General features: G+C 41.7%; 1 protein-coding gene across 2 annotated transcripts in view; it reads right to left on the bottom strand.

Moving 5' to 3' along the window:
* STK39 (serine/threonine kinase 39) overlaps positions 1-17478 on the bottom strand; it is a 321213-nt gene that overhangs the window by 155200 nt on the left and 148535 nt on the right. The window lies entirely within an intron of this gene.

Raw genomic sequence — 17478 nt, 5'->3', positions numbered from 1 at the left:
ATTTACTTCTAGAACTGGGCTCCGGGTTAGGCCGGGGAGCCACCCGATCCAGGATAAGGTGTTTCAAACAGTTTCATCACTTGTTCGAAAAAGAAAAGCCTACCTTTATTGAGTATTTACCTAGTATACGGCTTATTTCACTACACTAAGAACTTCGCTGTGCATTATCCTGTGTGTGTGCATGTGGCCATATACATACAGCTTTGGTGGTGGTTTAGTCACTAAGTCGTCTCTGACTCTTGTGACCCCATCGACTGTAGCCTGCCAGGCTCCTCTGTCCATGGCATTCTCCAGGCAAGAATACTGCAGTGGGTTGCCATTTCCTTCTCTTTAGATATAATTCACCTATGACACAATTCATCTATTTAAAAAGTATAAGTCATAGAGTAACCATCACCACAATCAATTTTAGGCAAATGTTATCACCCCCAAAAGAAACTCCATGTCCAGTAGCAGTTATTCCCTATTTCCTGCACAGCCTCCAGTCCTAGACAATCACTCATCTACTTTCTGTCTCGAATCACTTGCCTTTTCTGGGCATTTCACCTAAACAGAACATACAATACACTGCCCTTTTTTCCATTCATTAGCTGATGACATTTGGGTTGTTTCCAATTTGGGCACTTAAGAATAATGCTGCCATAAACATTTGTGTACAAGTTCTGGTGTTTTCTCCTCACCACATATCTGAGTGGCATTTCTGGATCATGTGTTAAGTTCTGAGGAATTCCCAAAGCAGCTGCCTATTTTACATGCCCACCAGGAGTGTCTGAGGCTTCCAATGGCCCCACATCCTCACTAAAGCGTGTTGCATCTGTCCCTGGTTACAGCCGTCCTCCTGGGCACCAGGCGGGGTCTTGCTGTTCTGATTTACACCTCCCCCTCTCGCATCATCTCACTTAATCCTAATGGTGATCCCATGAGGTAAGAACCAGCCCTCACTCCTGTATGGTACACAAAGAAACTGTGGCTTGGAGAGCAGAAGCAACTGGCTGAAGGTCTGGTCGTGTGCAGACTCGGCGCCCCGCAGAGCCCCCTTGAGAGCATGACACATCTGCAAGGCCTCACACCATCCTAAGGAGGGAGAACCGGATGACCTCCTAAAGGTCTTTCCAGCTGGGAAATTCTGGCCTCATGAATTCACACTGCGTAAGTCTCTTCTCTAGGTGCACTGTCACTTGGGCCCCCAAATCAGTAACATCTGAACTTCTTCTGAGTAGGAGGGTTGTTTTCTAATCATAATAAGATGAGGTTACAACCCAACGTGCCAGCTCAAGGCCAAATCTGAGGCCAACTGGAGTGAGTACACAGGACTTAACCTTGTGACTGAACCATACCAAACTGCCCACGTGCAACTCTTCTAGAACTTCAAAGATGGCAATTTCATCTTGTGTGTATTTCGTGAACTAATCTTACTCTTGGCTTTCTATGTACTTTCTTACCCTCACTTTCCCTTTACCTCCTTTTAGTCATCTACCAAATAAATTTTATCCAGTCAATTGTTTGCATCTTTGCAAAATATCTCAAATCTTTTCTGAAATCAAGTGGAGTAGTAAAGAAATAAACATACCAAAGTGTTTTCAAGTAAGCTTCAAAATAGCCCACAGCTGCAGCCTCTTTCATCAGATTGTGTACTTTCCTAAGCAAACTGTTCTCCAAGAAACAGAAAACACTGCTCCTCTCTGTACCTTGACAGGAGAGAAAATGCTTTTATGATATTCTAAATTAGACAAACTTTCCTAAATAGTTTATGGAAGGAGAAAGACAGGTACTCACTGCCCAGCAGGAAGAAAGGCAGAGAGCAATGATTCATTTGTACACTCACGAATACATGCAAAGGTTGTTTCTCCTGGAGTACCTCTTTGAGATTTTTTTCCTTTGATTTATGTCTAATATTTCATGATACTTTTTGATGACTGAATGCTGTACTGAAGACCACAGCTAACTATTAGAATTTGACAGGTGCCTAGGAAAATATTCAACACTGCTTTAAATTTTCTTCTCTTCTAAAGGTAATTATTTAGATCCCATAAGGTATATCCATGCTTTAATGCAGTTCTTTCATTTCCAAGACTTTACCTTATCTCAAGAGATCATCACACTAGTACTGACAGATGCATTGACTCAGAGAGAAAACTACAAGCCACAAGTGTCCATCAGTTCAGTACTGCTTAAATGAACTAAGCTGTGTGAGTGTAGAAACTACGATACAGCTGTTAACAATTAGAATGCTACCAGGTGACATGGGAGAAGATTCAAATTTTTTATTGAAGAAAACCAAGGTACTTCATCACTGGAATAGTGTGAGGTCATGTGTAAAACGGTACATCACATCTATCTGTATATTTATTCATAAGCAGGATGGATGTGTAACAACACGTCAAGAGTAGTTATCACTGGGCAGTGACAGGTCAGGGAGTTTTTCTACATCTGGCGCTTTTCATTTTTTTCTCATAAAAAGCAGATGTTATTAGCTTTTAACTGAAACACTGTATCTGTTTTTGTCAGAAGCTTAGAAAAGAAGCCCACAATGTGCAGAGCACTGTCCTAGGCAGTAAGAAGTACACAAAATGTGAAAATGAAAGCTAAGAACCCTCAACCTGCTGATAATCTGGCTGGAAAGGTCAGACTTTGCAAAAGAAGCAATTCAGTTGCAAGCAGCATAAGATGGAGCTTCAAAAGGGAGTCGAGTGTGCACATGCCATAAATCAGAAAAGAAGAGCAACAGCAAACTGTGCAACTGTGAGCCCGTAAGAGAGAAGGGTTTCCTGAGTGTTTGGGAAGGATTTGTGAAGGTGTAGAGTGGAAGGAGAAGAGGGTGACAGAGGATGAGATGGTTGGATGGCATCACCAACTCAATGGACGTGAGTTTGAGCAAGCTCCAGGAGATAGTAAAGGACAGGCAAGCCTGGCATGCTGCAGTCCACCAGGTCACAAAGAGTCAGACATGACTGAGCAGCTGAACTCAGTCCTCAGAGTGGAAGGAATAGAAGGAAAGGATGTTTTGAGAAAGTTAGGAAACAGGTGAAAATCTTTATCCTATTTACCAGGACCACTAATTAGTTTAGCTGAAGCCTAGCATCCTGACTGCAGAGTAATGAGAGATGAGAGTTTTAAAAACCACAATGATTTAGAAGATGACTGGGTGATATCTACCCACGATATATACACATACACCCTCTGACCCTGTATTTCTGAGTATTTAGCCTACAGAAAAACTTAAAATACATGCAAACATGACATGTATACACAAAAAATTAATGAAACGATGTTTGTATGGCAAAAGTTTGCAAGCATCCAGATTTCCAATAATCGGGAACTGGATAAATGAATCATATGTCTTGTAAAAGAATATTAGGTAGCAATACAAAAGGATGGGGAAGTTGTATACACACATGGGAATAAATTCAGTGAAAAAACCCAAGATAAAGAACCGTATAACATGTTGCCTTTCTGCATTAAAACGGGTGAAAACTGGGACTGTGTGTTCACACTGGGCAGATAAACAACATATGAAAAACGATTTTAAAAAGGTGACTCTGGCAGAGGTTACGTAGGTTGGATGTTCAAAGTGCTCCTTCGTTATAACTTCCAGAAAACTCATTAGTATGAGAATGAAAGGGAACTCAGTCCACCCTAGTGATTCCGAAGAACTTCAGACCGCTTCCCATGCTCTCCTGCAACCTGATATTCAGTAGGAACAACATGTGGCCTAGGCTCCACTAGGGACAACATAACTCAACGATTGAGCAATCTGCACACAGCTCCAGACCGTGTCGGTACCCTGAAGTCATCTTACGAAACAATGAAAGCCAGCAGATTAGACCTCAGAAAGGCAGGTGGCTGCCTTGTTTCAGTGGGCACACTTCAGAAAATCCCCACAGTATTATGTTATCTAATTGGCTTAGAAATAAGAGGTCTTGGAAAAGGGAATCTGGGCTTTTAAAGTCAATTTCAAATGCAAGCTTAAGCTGACAGAGTGCAGCTGTAAAACCTGGAAAATGAAAGGGAAAATTTTAAATAAGCAAACGCCATTTCTTTGAGGAGCTTATATCTACAAGAAATACCAGTCATGTTGGAGAGGGATTGTGTGGAGATGATCACATTTAATTGAGATTTTTAAAGCCAGGATTTGCAGGCTTCATAACCAAAAGGGCAAAACTTTGTGTGAGTAATGACTCCAATTCTGGGAGAAATGTAATCGGCCGGGCCCTACTGAAGGGCTGTGCTGATTCCAGAACCTCAGGCTAGCACTGAAATTCAAGATAAGAATTGCATCTTCCTCTGAAGAACAATGATGGTTTCATGGAAGGCAGTGTTGCCGTGCAGTCTTAGTGTACAGACCTTGAAAAGAGTAATAGATCCTGACGCCAATATATTTGTAAAGTAACAACATATAATGTGGAGGCCGGAATGAACACTATTTTTAAGCATCAGCTTTAGAGTCAGACTGCCTCTATACACATCCCTACACTTACACTTTAACAGCTGTCAGACTCCCCATAAATTACTTACATTCTATGCACCTCAGTCTCTCATCTGCAATATGGAGACAGAATAGTACCAGCCTTGTAAGGATTTTGTAATGATACAATGAGAAAATATCAGTCAGGCACTTAGCACAGTATTTGCCTAAATTAAGCTCAACAGAGATTAGCTATCATGGTTATTATTCGTGTTACTATTATTGCTGTTACCAGTACTTCCTCTCCGAGAGCTATACATATGTTAGAACTAACACTCAGAAGAACAAACTATATCCAGATTAAGTTACATCTAGGTTGAAGCTTAAACTATAATCCAGAATTACATGGAATAAATACATAATACAAAACTCACTCAGAAAAATTAAAGAACCATTTTTTGATAATCTACTGTTTTGACAACAGATGGATCATCTGGAGAAGGGCAGTTGCTTCACAGTAACACAGCCTTAAACATAAAAAAATTATCTCAGTTATTTTACCATATACATCTACTCAGCATTAATGGCACAGCTGACAAAATATCTTAAAAATAACCATTAGTTAACTTCAGGGCAATTAAACAGAACATCAGAAGTGACTACGATTTTAACCTCAGGTCTTATTGTCAGATATTCTACACTTTGCTTTTTTCTCATTTTAATTCCCAGATGAATCATTTCACAACACGATGAATCAGTTTTTTACGAACCCATGGGTCTTGGACTGAACCTCCTATAGGAAAATCTTCTGAAAGGTTTTAGGAATCTGGAGCTTTCCAGAATGATGACTCACCTCACTTACCTGCCTACTTAAAAGAAGAAAGCATCTGTCCTAAAAGACATTAGGGATAACTATACTTTGTGTATTGAACTAAAACCCAAAAAAGATGTCCTTTTCATTACAGGGGACTGGAATGCAAAAGTATGAAGTCAAGAAACACCTGGAGTAACAGGCAAATTTGGCCTTGGATTACAGAAAGAAGCAGGGCAAAGGCTAATAGAGTTTTGACAAGAGAACTCACTGCTCATAGCAAACACCCTCTTCCAATAACACAAGAGAAGATTCTACACGTGGACATCACCAGATGGTCAACATTGAAATCAGATTGATTATGTTCTTTGCAGCCAAAGATGGAGAAGCTCTATACAGTCAGCAAAAACAAGACTGGGAGCTGACTGTGGCTCAGATCATGAACTTCTCATTGCCAAATTCAGACTTAAATTGAAGAAAGTAGGGAAAACCACTAGACCATTCAGGTATGACCTAAATCAAATCCTTTACGATTATACAGTGGAAGTGAGAAATAGATTTAAGGGACTAGATCTGATAGACAGAGTGCCTGATGAACTATAGACAGAGGCTCGTGACATTGTACAGAAGACAGAGATCAAGACCATCCCCATGGAAAAGAAATGCAAAAAAGCAAAATGGCACTCTGAGGAGGCCTTACAAATAGCTGTGAAAAGAAGAGAAGCGAAAAGCAAAGGAGAAAAGGAAAGATATAAGCATCTGAATGCAGAGCTCCAAAGAATAGAAAGCAGAGATAAGAAAGCCTTCCTCAGCGATCAATGCAAAGAAATAGAGGAAAACAACAGAATGGGCAAGACTAGAGATCTCTCCAAGAAAATTAGAGATACCAAGGGAACATTTCATACAAAGATGGGCTCGATAAAGGACAGTAATGGTATGGACCTAACAGAAGCAGAAGATTGTATGAGGTGGCAAGAATACACAGAAGAACTATACAAAAAAAAAATCTTCACGACCCAGATAATCACGATGGTGTGATCACTGACCTAGAGCCAGACATACTGGAATGAGAAGTCAAGTGGCCCTTAGAAAGCATCACTACGAACAAAGCTAGTCGAGGTGATGGAATTCCAGTTGAGCTATTTGAAATCCTGGAAGATGATGCCGTGAAAGTGCTGCACTCAATATGCCAGCAAATTTGGAAAATTCAGCAGTGGCCACAGGACTGGAAAAGGTCAGTTTTCATTCCAATCCCAAAGAAAGGCAATGCCAAAGAATGCTCAAACTACCGCACAATTGCACTCATCTCACATGCTAGTAAAGTAATGCTCAAAATTCTCCATGCCAGGCTTCAGCAATATGTGAACCGTGAACTTCCAGATATTCAAGCTGGTTTTAGAAAAGGCAGAGGAACCAGAGATCAAATTGCCAACATCCGCTGGATCATGGAAAAAGCAAGGGAGTTCCAGAAAAACATCTATCTCTGCTTTATTGACTATGCCAAAGCCTTCAACTGGGTGGATCACAATAAACTGTGGAAAATTCTGAAAGAGATGGGAATACCAGACCACCTGACCTGCCTCTTGAGAAATCTGTATGCAGGTCAGGAAGCAACAGTTAGAATGGGACATGAAACAACAGACTGGTTCCAAATAGGAAAAGGAGTACGTCAAGGCTGTATATTGTCACCCTGTTTATTTAACTTATATGCAGAGTACATCATGAGAAACGCTGGACTGGAAGAAACACAAGCTGGAATCAAGATTGCCGGGAGAAATATCAATAACTTCAGATATGCAGATGACACCACTCTTATGGCAAAAAGTGAAGAAGAACTAAAGACCCTCTTGATGAAAGTGAAAGAGGAGAGTGAAGAAGTTGGCTTAAAGAAAAAGATCATGGCATCTGGCCCCATCATTTCATGGCAAATAGATGAGGAAACAGTGGAAACAGTGTCAGACTTTATTTTTCTGGGCTCCAAAATCACTGCAGATGGTGACTGCAGCCATCAAATTAAAAGATGCTTACTCCTTGGAAGGAAAGTTATGATGAACCTAGACAGCATACTCAAAAGCAGAGACATTACTTTGCCAACAAAGGTCCGTCTAGTCAAGGCTATGGTTTTTCCAATGGTCATGTATGGATGTGAGAGTTGGACTGTGAAGAAGGCTGAGCGCCAAAGAATTGATGCTTTTGAATTGTGGTGTTGGAGAAGACTCTTGAGAGTCCCTTGGACGGTAAGGAGGTCCAACCAGTCCATCTTAAAGGAGATCAGTCCTGGGTTTTCATTGGAAGGACTGATGCTAAAGCTGAAACTCCAATACTTTGGCTACCTCATGTGAAGAGTTGAGTCATTGGAAAAGACTCTGATGCTGGGAGGGATTGGGGGGCAGGAGGAGAAGGGGACGACAGAGGATGAGATGGCTGGACGGCATCACTGACTCGATGGACCTGAGTTTGAGTGAACTCCGGGAGTTGGTGATGGACAGGGAGGCCTGGCATGCTGTGATTCATGGGGTCGCAAAGAGCCAGACACGACTGAGCGACTGAACTGAATTGAACGGATACTTTGTGTGTGGCATATACGTGTTTGTGGGCCTCTGTAAAGCACTTAAATGCAGAATTATTAACCTCTCTGTCTGATTATTTTCATCTTTCTATCTGCCTGTGTTGCATTCTTGGTAATTTCTTCAGTTTACCAGTTGTTTTTTCATCTGTGTCTAATTTTCAAAAATTTTTTCATCTAAGACCTTCCACTGATGATTTTTGTTTATTTCTCTTACTTTAAGTTATAAAATTCATATCTAAAATATGTTTATTTTTCAGATCTGCTGATCATTTTTGATATTTTGTTCTTTTTCAGGATTCTATTTTCTATTTCTTTAAATATTTCATATACAGTCTTTTTAAATAGAAAGCATAATATAATTCCCATATCTGAATTTCTTTGGGGTGGCAGCTAAATTACTTATTTTTAATGTTTTATTTTGATTTGGAGGAAAGTGTTCCTTCAAAGAGTATTTGTGTTTGCTTCTACCAGAAATCAAGAGGCACCAACTACATTTTACCCATCTTCCAAGTCAGGAGTTTATCAGCTAAATTCAGGAGTCCTGGGCTCAACTTTTAGTTGTCAAACTTCAAAATAAATTAAACTCAGTGCACAGGCTAAACAAACATGGGTTAGCTCTCTTCCCTTGTTGCTGCAGAGTTAATACAGTCATTCACCCTCACAGGTCACACCCACCTACCTTTCAACCTCCAGCTGTTTCTTTTCCCCTCTTTTTGGATCCTTATATAATTGTCTTCACTTTCTTTGAACCCAGAAATGCAGTATAATCTATGCTTAAGGTAGGATCCCATTATTGGGATACTCATTTTATTTCTCAGATACACACAGTAAGGGGAAAATATGCTCTAAAATAAGAAAAATTCACTGCAAAAATTAGTGATTTTCCCTTTATAAATTCAAAGGGAAGTTTTCAGTATTTATTTGAATTCCCCTTTTATATTATTCTGTATTTTCTAAGCTTCTTGGAAGTTTAAATGTAACATGTGATGTCAGACCTTGCACCATGCTCAATTCCAACAGAAACAAACAAACCTGCCCTGTTCCCTCCAAACACTGGTAAGAAATAAGAAATAAATAGTCATTACAGGAGGGTTGAAAGACATCTGGCCCAACTTCCCAGTGGAGTCAAAAATCAATCTCACCACATTCATTCATTTGGCCAGCATCTACGAAGCAGGGAGTTTGTCACAGAACACGGTAAGCAGTGAAGATGGCCAAGTAAGACGGTCCCTGCTCCTCAATGAAGCTTTAACCTACTAATTCATCTTATTTTCATCAGCTGGCTTCAGTATATCCAATATAAAAAGAAATAGAACTAAACCAGCAGCCAACAGCAGTGATCCAGATCTTGGTCACTGATTGAAAAATCCATTAAATCTCCAGAGAACTCAATATCTGGTCTCTACACCAGGAGGACAGGTTCAGGCCAGCAGTCTCCATGAACTCCAAAGCTTTCTCAAAATCTCCTATACCAAAATTTTAAACTTCCAGATGAAGTTTTTTGTTTGTTTGTTTGTTTTTTGATGGTTCACAGAATTTTAATATTCAGTAGTTTGGATGATTACATCACAAACTAGTCACCTTATGGCACATGTAGAAAATAACAATATTTATACAGCTCACGGGATGACATGCTAGACTGATTTACAGCAACTGGCCCCAGAACACCAGCCATCCCAAGCCCTGCTCAACTGCCCTGAGTGATGGGGTGATCAGGAGCATGGCTCATCGGTCACCCACTCACCGTCCACTGCTGTGCTCTGGCCACTGGTCGGGAAGCGCTGGTGGAGATGACAGCTAGGGTCTCTTCCAGTCCTGTGGGTCCTTCATGGTTTTAATTCCAGTCTATTTAATCTCTGGACAGTTTCCACTGTTAGAAACTCTCCTATAGTGTGAGCCCATGGCTATTTCCTGACCTTCTCTTCACTGCCCAGATATGAACTCCCCAACAACTCCGCACGTGGGTATGCCAAAGGCTCATCCATCCATCCTGCCACCTCAACATGTGAGACTGCCCCCACACCTTCTTATATTATGCACTGAAGAAACCAGCATTAGGAGGAAGGCAGAAACTGGTACCTAATAACGCCAGTAAAATGAGAGCACTCTCAAGACAGAAGGCCCACTTGAATAGGGAATACAAGATCTATTAAGCAACACCACAAGACACCAGTTTAAGAAGACATCGAAGCCCTGCTTCACAGGGATAGCCCAGTGAGCAAGTGATGGGATGCTGCTAAGATAGGTCCTACAAGCAACAACCATAAGGGGCTGCTCCAGCAGAGTTCAGAGTATAAACGACACAGAGGAAGGGACCACATACCCCAAAGGTGAGTAAGAAAAAGGAGCATTTTAGTTGTGTGGCTAAATAATTGGCGGTGGGGGGGGGGGGGGGGGGGGAAGGACTATTAATTTTTGTGAAGTGAGCTTAGCAATATAATTTCCTTTCAAACCTGAGACAGACCAGAAGACTTGTCTCAATCCCCAGTATAACCATTGACTGACCTGCTTATGAAAATTGCAGAGTCCTGGGTCAGGGCCCCAGACCCACTGAATGCTGATCTCTGGTTAAGGAGCCTGGGTATCTGGGTATCAGATCAACTAGGTAGTAAGCTTCTGTAAGGAAAAATGACCAAGAATATCACTCAAGGTGGTGAATAAGAGAAAAGCAAGAGGCTCCCAGGAAGTACCATCCTATCACGGGAAGCTTCAGTGGGGGAGGCTGGCTTAGAAGTCATTTATTTCACAAAACTTTTACTTTATTCTAACAGATAAACTCATTATAGCTGTTAAAAATACATTAAATAGGGAAGCTTTCCAACTGTAACTTAAATTTTCGTAAGTAAACACAGGAACTAGAAATTGTAATATTAAAACAGGAACAAATAATAGAGTTCCAGTCAAACTTCAGTAATCTGAAGTCCTCAAGGAAACTAGAAAGACTGCGTGTGTTGTCAGAAGAACAGTTTTATTTGAAGAACAAGGGTTAGCAGCTGAGGTTCTACAGAGACAGGAAGAGGGAAGGAAACAGAGGGATCCAATTCACTAACCTTAGACTTTAATTTCCTTGAGAAAATAAAAGTCAATCCTCACATGACATTTAAATACTTCCTCCTGCTCACTCGTGGAATACACCCTCCTTCCTTACAAAACGTCCCCTGATGCACAGCGAGGGAAGGAGATGAAGGCACAGGCAGTAATGAATCCCTGCTATGTTACAGATGCTGTAAAAGCATCTGATAGGATAAACTGTCACATTTAAATGTCACAAAACTCTTGAAGTTTGGGAAGGTGAGAAAAGCAATGCTCCGAGAACCTGAGTGACTCCCCCAAGGTTTAACATCAGCCAGGGGGCAGCCAGGGGGAAGTATAATCTCAAGCCTATACTTTTTAAAAGACATGCTATGGGACTGCCCTGGTGGCTCAGTGGTAAAGAATCCATCTGCCAATGTAGGAGACGTGGGTTCGATCCCTGATCCAGGAAGATCCCACGTGCTGCCAAGCAACTAAACCCAGGCACCACAACCGTAGAGGCTGTGCTCTAGAGCCTACGTGTCACAACTACTGAAGCCCAAGTGCCCGAGAGCCTGTGCTTCGCAACAAGAGGTGCCGCTGTAATGAGAAGCCCATGCGTCACACATAGAGAATAGCCCCCATGGGCCCAGATCAGATCAGTCGCCCAGTCGTGTCCGACTCTCTGTGACCCCATAAATCGCAGCACGCCAGGCCTCCCTGTCCATCACCAACTCCCAGAGCTCACTCAGACTCACATCCATCGAGTCAGTGATGCCATCCAGCCATCTCATCCTCTGTCGTCCCCTTCTCCTCCTGCCCCCAATCCCTCCCAGCATCAGAGTCTTTTCCAATGAGTCAACTCTTCGCATGAGGTGGCCAAAGTACTGGAGTTTCAGCTTTAGCATCATTCCTTCCAAAGAAATCCCAGAGCTGATCTCCTTCAGAATGGACTGGTTGGACCTCCTTGCAGTCCAAGGGACTCTCAAGAGTCTTCTCCAACACCACAGTTCAAAAGCATCAATTCTTCAGTGCTCAGCCTTCTTCACAGTCCAACTTTCACATCCATACATGACCATTAGAAAACCCATAGCCTTGAATAGATGAACCTTTGTTGAACCTTTGTTGGCAAAGTAATGTCTTTGCTTTTGAATATGCTATCTAGGTTGATCATAACTTTCCTTCCAAGGAGTAAGAATCTTTTAATTTCATGGCTGCAGTCACCATCTGCAGTGATTTTGGAGCCCAGAAAAATAAAGTCTGACACTGTTTCTACTGTTTCCCCATCTATTTCCCATGAAGTGATGGGACCGGATGCCATGATCTTCGTTTTCTGAATGTTGAGCTTTAAGCCAACTTTTTCACTCTCCACTTTCACTTTCATCAAGAGGCTTGTTAGTTCCTCTTAACTTTCTGCCATAAGGGTGGTGTCATCTGCATATCTGAGGTTATTGATATTTCTCCCGGCAATCTTGATTCCAGCTTGTGTTTCTTCCAGTCCAGCGTTTCTCATGATGTACTCTGCATATAAGTTAAATAAACAGGGTGACAATATACAGCCTTGACGTACTCCTTTTCCTATTTGGAACCAGTCTGTTGTTCCATGTCCAGTTCTAACTGTTGCTTCCTGACCTGCATACAGATTTCTCAAGAGGCAGGTCAGGTGGTCTGGTATTCCCATCCCTTTCAGAATTTTCCACAGTTTATTGTGATCCACCCAGTTGAAGGCTTTGGCATAGTCAATAAAGCAGAGATAGATGTTTTTCTGGAACTCCCTTGCTTTTTCCATGATCCAGCGGATGTTGGCAATTTGATCTCTGGTTCCTCTGCCTTTTCTAAAACCAGCTTGAATATCTGGAAGTTCATGGTCCACATATTGCTGAAGCCTGACTTGGAAAATTTTGAGCATTACTTTACTAGCATGTGAGATGAGTGCAATTGTGCGGTAGTTTGAGCATTCCTTGGCATTGCCTTTCTTTGGGATTAGAATGAAAAATGACCTTTTCCAGTCCTGTGGCCACTGCTGAGTTTTCCAAATTTGCTGGCATACTGAGTGCAGCACTTTCACAGCATCATCTTTCAGGATTTGGAATAGCTCAACTGGAATTCCATCACCTCCACTAGCTTTGTTCGTAGTGATGCTTTCTAAGGCCCAGTTGACTTCACATTCCAGGATGTCTGGCTCTAGGTCAGTGATCACACCATCGTGATTATCTGGGTCGTTAAGATCTTTTTTGTACATTTCTTCTGTATATTCTTGCCACCTCTTCTTAATATCTTCTGCTTCTGTTAGTTCCATACCATTTCTGTCCTTTATCGAGCCCATCTTTGCATGTAATGTTTCTTTGGTATCTCTGATTTTCTTGAAGAGATCCCTAGTCTTTCCCATTCTGTTGTTTTCTTCTATTTCTTTGCATTGATCGCTGAAAAAGACATTCTTATCTCTTCTTGCTATTCTTTGGAACTCTGCATTCAGATGTTTATATCTTTCCTTTTCTCCTTTGCTTTTCACTTCTCTTCTTTTCACAGCTATTTGTAAGCCCTCCCCAGAGAGCCATTTTGCTTTTTTGCATTTCTTTTCCATGGGGATGGTCTTGATCCCTGTCCCCTGTACAATGTCATGAACCTCATTCCATAGCTCATCAGGTACTCTATCAGATCTAGTCCCTTAAATCTATTTCTCACTTCCACTGTATAATCATAAGGGATTTGATTTAGGTCATATCTGAATGGTCTAGTGGTTTTCCCTACTTTCTTCAATTTAAGTCTGAATTTGGCAATAAGGAGTTCATGGTCTGAGCCACAGTCAGCTCCTGGTCTTGTTTTTGCTGACTGTATAGAGCTTCTCCATCTTTGGCTGCAAAAAATATAATCAATCTGATTTCGGTGTTGACCATCTGGTGATGTCCATGTAGAGAGTCTTCTCTTGTGTTGTTGGAAGAGGGTGTTTGTTATGACCAGTGCATTTTCTTGGCAAAACTCTATTAGTCTTTGCCCTGCTTCATTCCGTATTCCAAGGCCAAATTTGCCTGTTACTCCAGGTGTTTCTTGACTTCATACTTTTGCATTCCAGTTCCCTGTAATGAAAAGGACATCTTTGTTGTGTGTTAGTTCTAAAAGGTCTTGTAGGCCTTCATAGAACCGTTCAACTTCAGCTTCTTCAGTGTTACTGGTTGGGGCATAGACTTGGATTACTGTGATATTGAATGGTTTGCCTTGGAAACGAACAGAGATTATTCTGTCATTTTTGAGATTGCATCCAAGTACTGCATTTCGGACTCTTTTGTTGACCATGATGGCTACTCCATTTCTGAGGGATTCCTGCCCGCAGTAGTAGATATAATGGTCATCTGAGTTAAATTCACCCATTCCAGTCCATTTCAGTTCGCTGATTCCTAGAATGTCGACATTCACTCTTGCCATCTCTTGTTTGACCACTTCCAATTTGCCTTGATTCATGGACCTGACATTCCAGGTTCCTATGCAATATTGCTCTTTACAGCATTGGACCTTGCTTCTATCACCAGTCACATCCACAGCTGGGTACTGTTTTTGCTTTGGCTCCATCCCTTCATTCTTTTTGGAGTTATTTCTCCACTGATCTCCAGTAGCATATTGGGCACCTACTGACCTGGGGAGTTTCTCTTTCAGTATCCTATCATTTTGCCTTTTCATACTGTTCATGGGGTTCTCAAGGCAAGAATACTGAAGTGGTTTGCCATTCCCTTCTCCAGTGGACCCCATTCTGTCAGATCTCTCCACCATGACCTGCCCATCTTGGGTTGCCCCACGGGCATGGCTTAGTTTCATTGAGTTAGACAAGGCTGTGGTCCTAGTGGGCCTATGGGCCCACACCACAGCAAAGACTCAGCACAGCCATAAATAAATAAAATTATTAAAAAAATAATAATACTATGCAATTGATACAGAAAAAAATGGGGGTTACAATTTTAAAAGCTATAATTTGGTTAAGATCATAGGGGATCTGAACTAGGACATGAGTATATAACAAAAGCCAAAAAAAAAAAAAAAAAAAAAGAGGCAAAGCTCAATATCCAAACGGTGTGGTACCACCGTTCAGCATAGATGCTGGGCACGGCCAGCACCTGGTAAGGTGCAAGTGGCTGACATCAGACCTCGTAACGAGAATTCCAAACCATACACCCAGGGCTGATGGAAATGGTTTGATCGTTACTCACAGGCTGGCAGCTGGTTTATCATTTGTTTGTTCTGGACAGAAGAGATCGAAGTGACAGAATAACGGGCAGAAACACCTTGTAACAAGGCACGCTCGGCCTCGTCCGCACACTGAAAATAATTCCTTACCCAAGAGCAGACTGAAGAAGAATAGGGCTTGTCATGCTTCTCGCCAACAACAGCTCTCTCTGAACTACCTTTAATGGCTCTAAGACTTTAGGTTCCCAAGCTGGGCCCTCCATAATAGGCTCTCTATCGATCATGGTGAATTCTAATCTCTCCTAAAGTTACTGAAAGTCTCAAGGTTGCAAAACTGCTGGAAGTTCTCTCACGCTCTCTACAAAACAGCTGACTGCAGATCTAAGAAAGACTGAAAATAAGTGTACAGGGAAAACATTTCAATACCAAAAGTAAATAAGTAATAATACTGAATATCAAACGCTAGGTACTGGACTAAGCATGGTGTAAGTAATATAGTACTCTGTAGATGAGAGACCTGAGGCTCAGTGTAAGATTTCAACTACAAAGACTCCCACTTTAGACATCAATAAGCCACCAGACATCGATCATTATAAGGCATATACTCTTCGACCACCCCTAGCAAGCAATTCCACCCCTAGGAACATTTCCTAAGAAAATAGGTAATATCACACACAGTAACACACATACAATGATGTTCATTTGTACAATGATGTTCATTCCAGTATGTGAAGTGAGTGAAAATTGCTCAGTCGTGTCCAACTCCTTGTGACCCTATAGACTGTAGCCCACCAGGCTCCTCTGTCCTCGGAACACTCCAGGCAAGAATACTGGAGTGGATTGCCATTTCCTTCTCCATCATTCCAGTATGGTTAACAACAACAACAACAACAACAAAAAGAGGAAACAATCTAACTGTCCATCAAGAAATAACTCATTATTAATCACAGTCATTCTTGTAGCAGAATATAATACTGTCATTTAAAATGATTGTATAAATCTATGTTGACACCAAAAAATGTCCACAGGTATCTTAAATGAAAATGCAGGTAGATCATAGAGCAGTAAATACAGCGTAATTCCAATTTTGTTTTCTGGAGAAATGACGGACCTGAGACTGAGGTCAGCTAAGGATGGAAAGCCTAACACCTCCAAACACAGGGGCAAGCAGCTCCTCTAAGAGCCTCAGGCCAGCAGACACATGGAGAACCAGGAGAGAATGCAAGAGAAGTGCTAAAGGTGAGACAGGGATTAGACCGTTCCAAACCCTAGAGGCCTGATGAAGGACTCGGGTTTTCACCCTGGACCACCAATGGGAAGCCCCTGAACAGTCTGCATTTCATAGATGCAGCACAGGGCACTCAGTGGATGCTCCAGGCTACCCTGGAGTGAGCGCCAGAGCCAGGGTCAGGCTGGGGCCTGTCTGCTCAGCCTACGCTTGGTCGTGAACTTTCAATCACAGACCTCCATGGATCCCTGCTTCCTGACCAAATGCTTTCCCCTCTCCGGGCCTTTTCTGCCTCTTTCCAAGCTTGGTTTCTCATCTTCCTCTTTCCTTCTCTCCGTCATCTACCTCCTTCTGCTTTCCATAAAGTCACAGAGAAAAGCCCACCACTCAGTACCTTGTTCTATTCCCTAAGGGGTCCTTCTGGTCTGGACAAAAAAAGCAGGACCTTCCCAGTTCCTCCCCAACTGATATAATCAGCCAGCAAGCTGGTTGCACAACAATCAAAACAATTTCAAATGGTCTTTTAAATTTGGGTTTAATTAAAGGCTGTTGTTTGAATCTCTTAGCTTTGTTATTGCTTTGTAAGTTCTACAAATGCTCCTTTCCTTTCTGTATGTGTGTATGTAAGGAAAAACAATTTTTTAAAGTTATTATATACTTTTTTAAATCAGTATTTGAATCTGTGGGACTAATTTTAATGGGAAGCTTAGAAAATCCTATATCAAAGCACAACCGCAACTGGGCCTCTTGAATTTTAATTCCTTTTAAAATTACTGAATTTCAAAGTAAGAAATTTTTAAAAATACTACTCAATTAAAAAAAAAAAAAAAGAGTCATCCATCTCTATTATGCCAGTCAAATTTGATTAACATAAAACAAGCAGAGCCCTACACCCGACTCTCCATGATTTTTTAAGCATGTATACCACGCCCTCTGCTGGCCTCTCATTTCATTAAACAACTTGGTAAGAGGCTAGGGAGGAAAGTGCCTGCAATGCGGGGAGACCTGGGTTCGATCCCTGGGCTGGGAAGATCCCCTGGAGGAGTGCAAGGCAACCCACTCCAGTATTCTTGGATGGAGAATCCCATGGACAGAGGAGCCTGGTGGGCTACAGTCCATGGGGCTCGCAAAAAGTCAGACATAGCTGAGCAACTAAGCACAGCTCAGCACAGGGAGGAAAGAGGGCAAAACAAGTGCATTCCTTCCACTGAAAAGGAGTTCTCTTGTTCTGAACCAAGTACAAAATTCTGTCATTTTCTGTCTCGTTCACCTTCCCT

Source organism: Bos indicus, chromosome 2 (genome assembly GCF_029378745.1).
Source record: "Bos indicus isolate NIAB-ARS_2022 breed Sahiwal x Tharparkar chromosome 2, NIAB-ARS_B.indTharparkar_mat_pri_1.0, whole genome shotgun sequence".
Taxonomy (NCBI): Eukaryota; Metazoa; Chordata; class Mammalia; order Artiodactyla; family Bovidae; genus Bos; species Bos indicus.
This window is presented reverse-complemented; position numbering and strand designations above follow the sequence as displayed.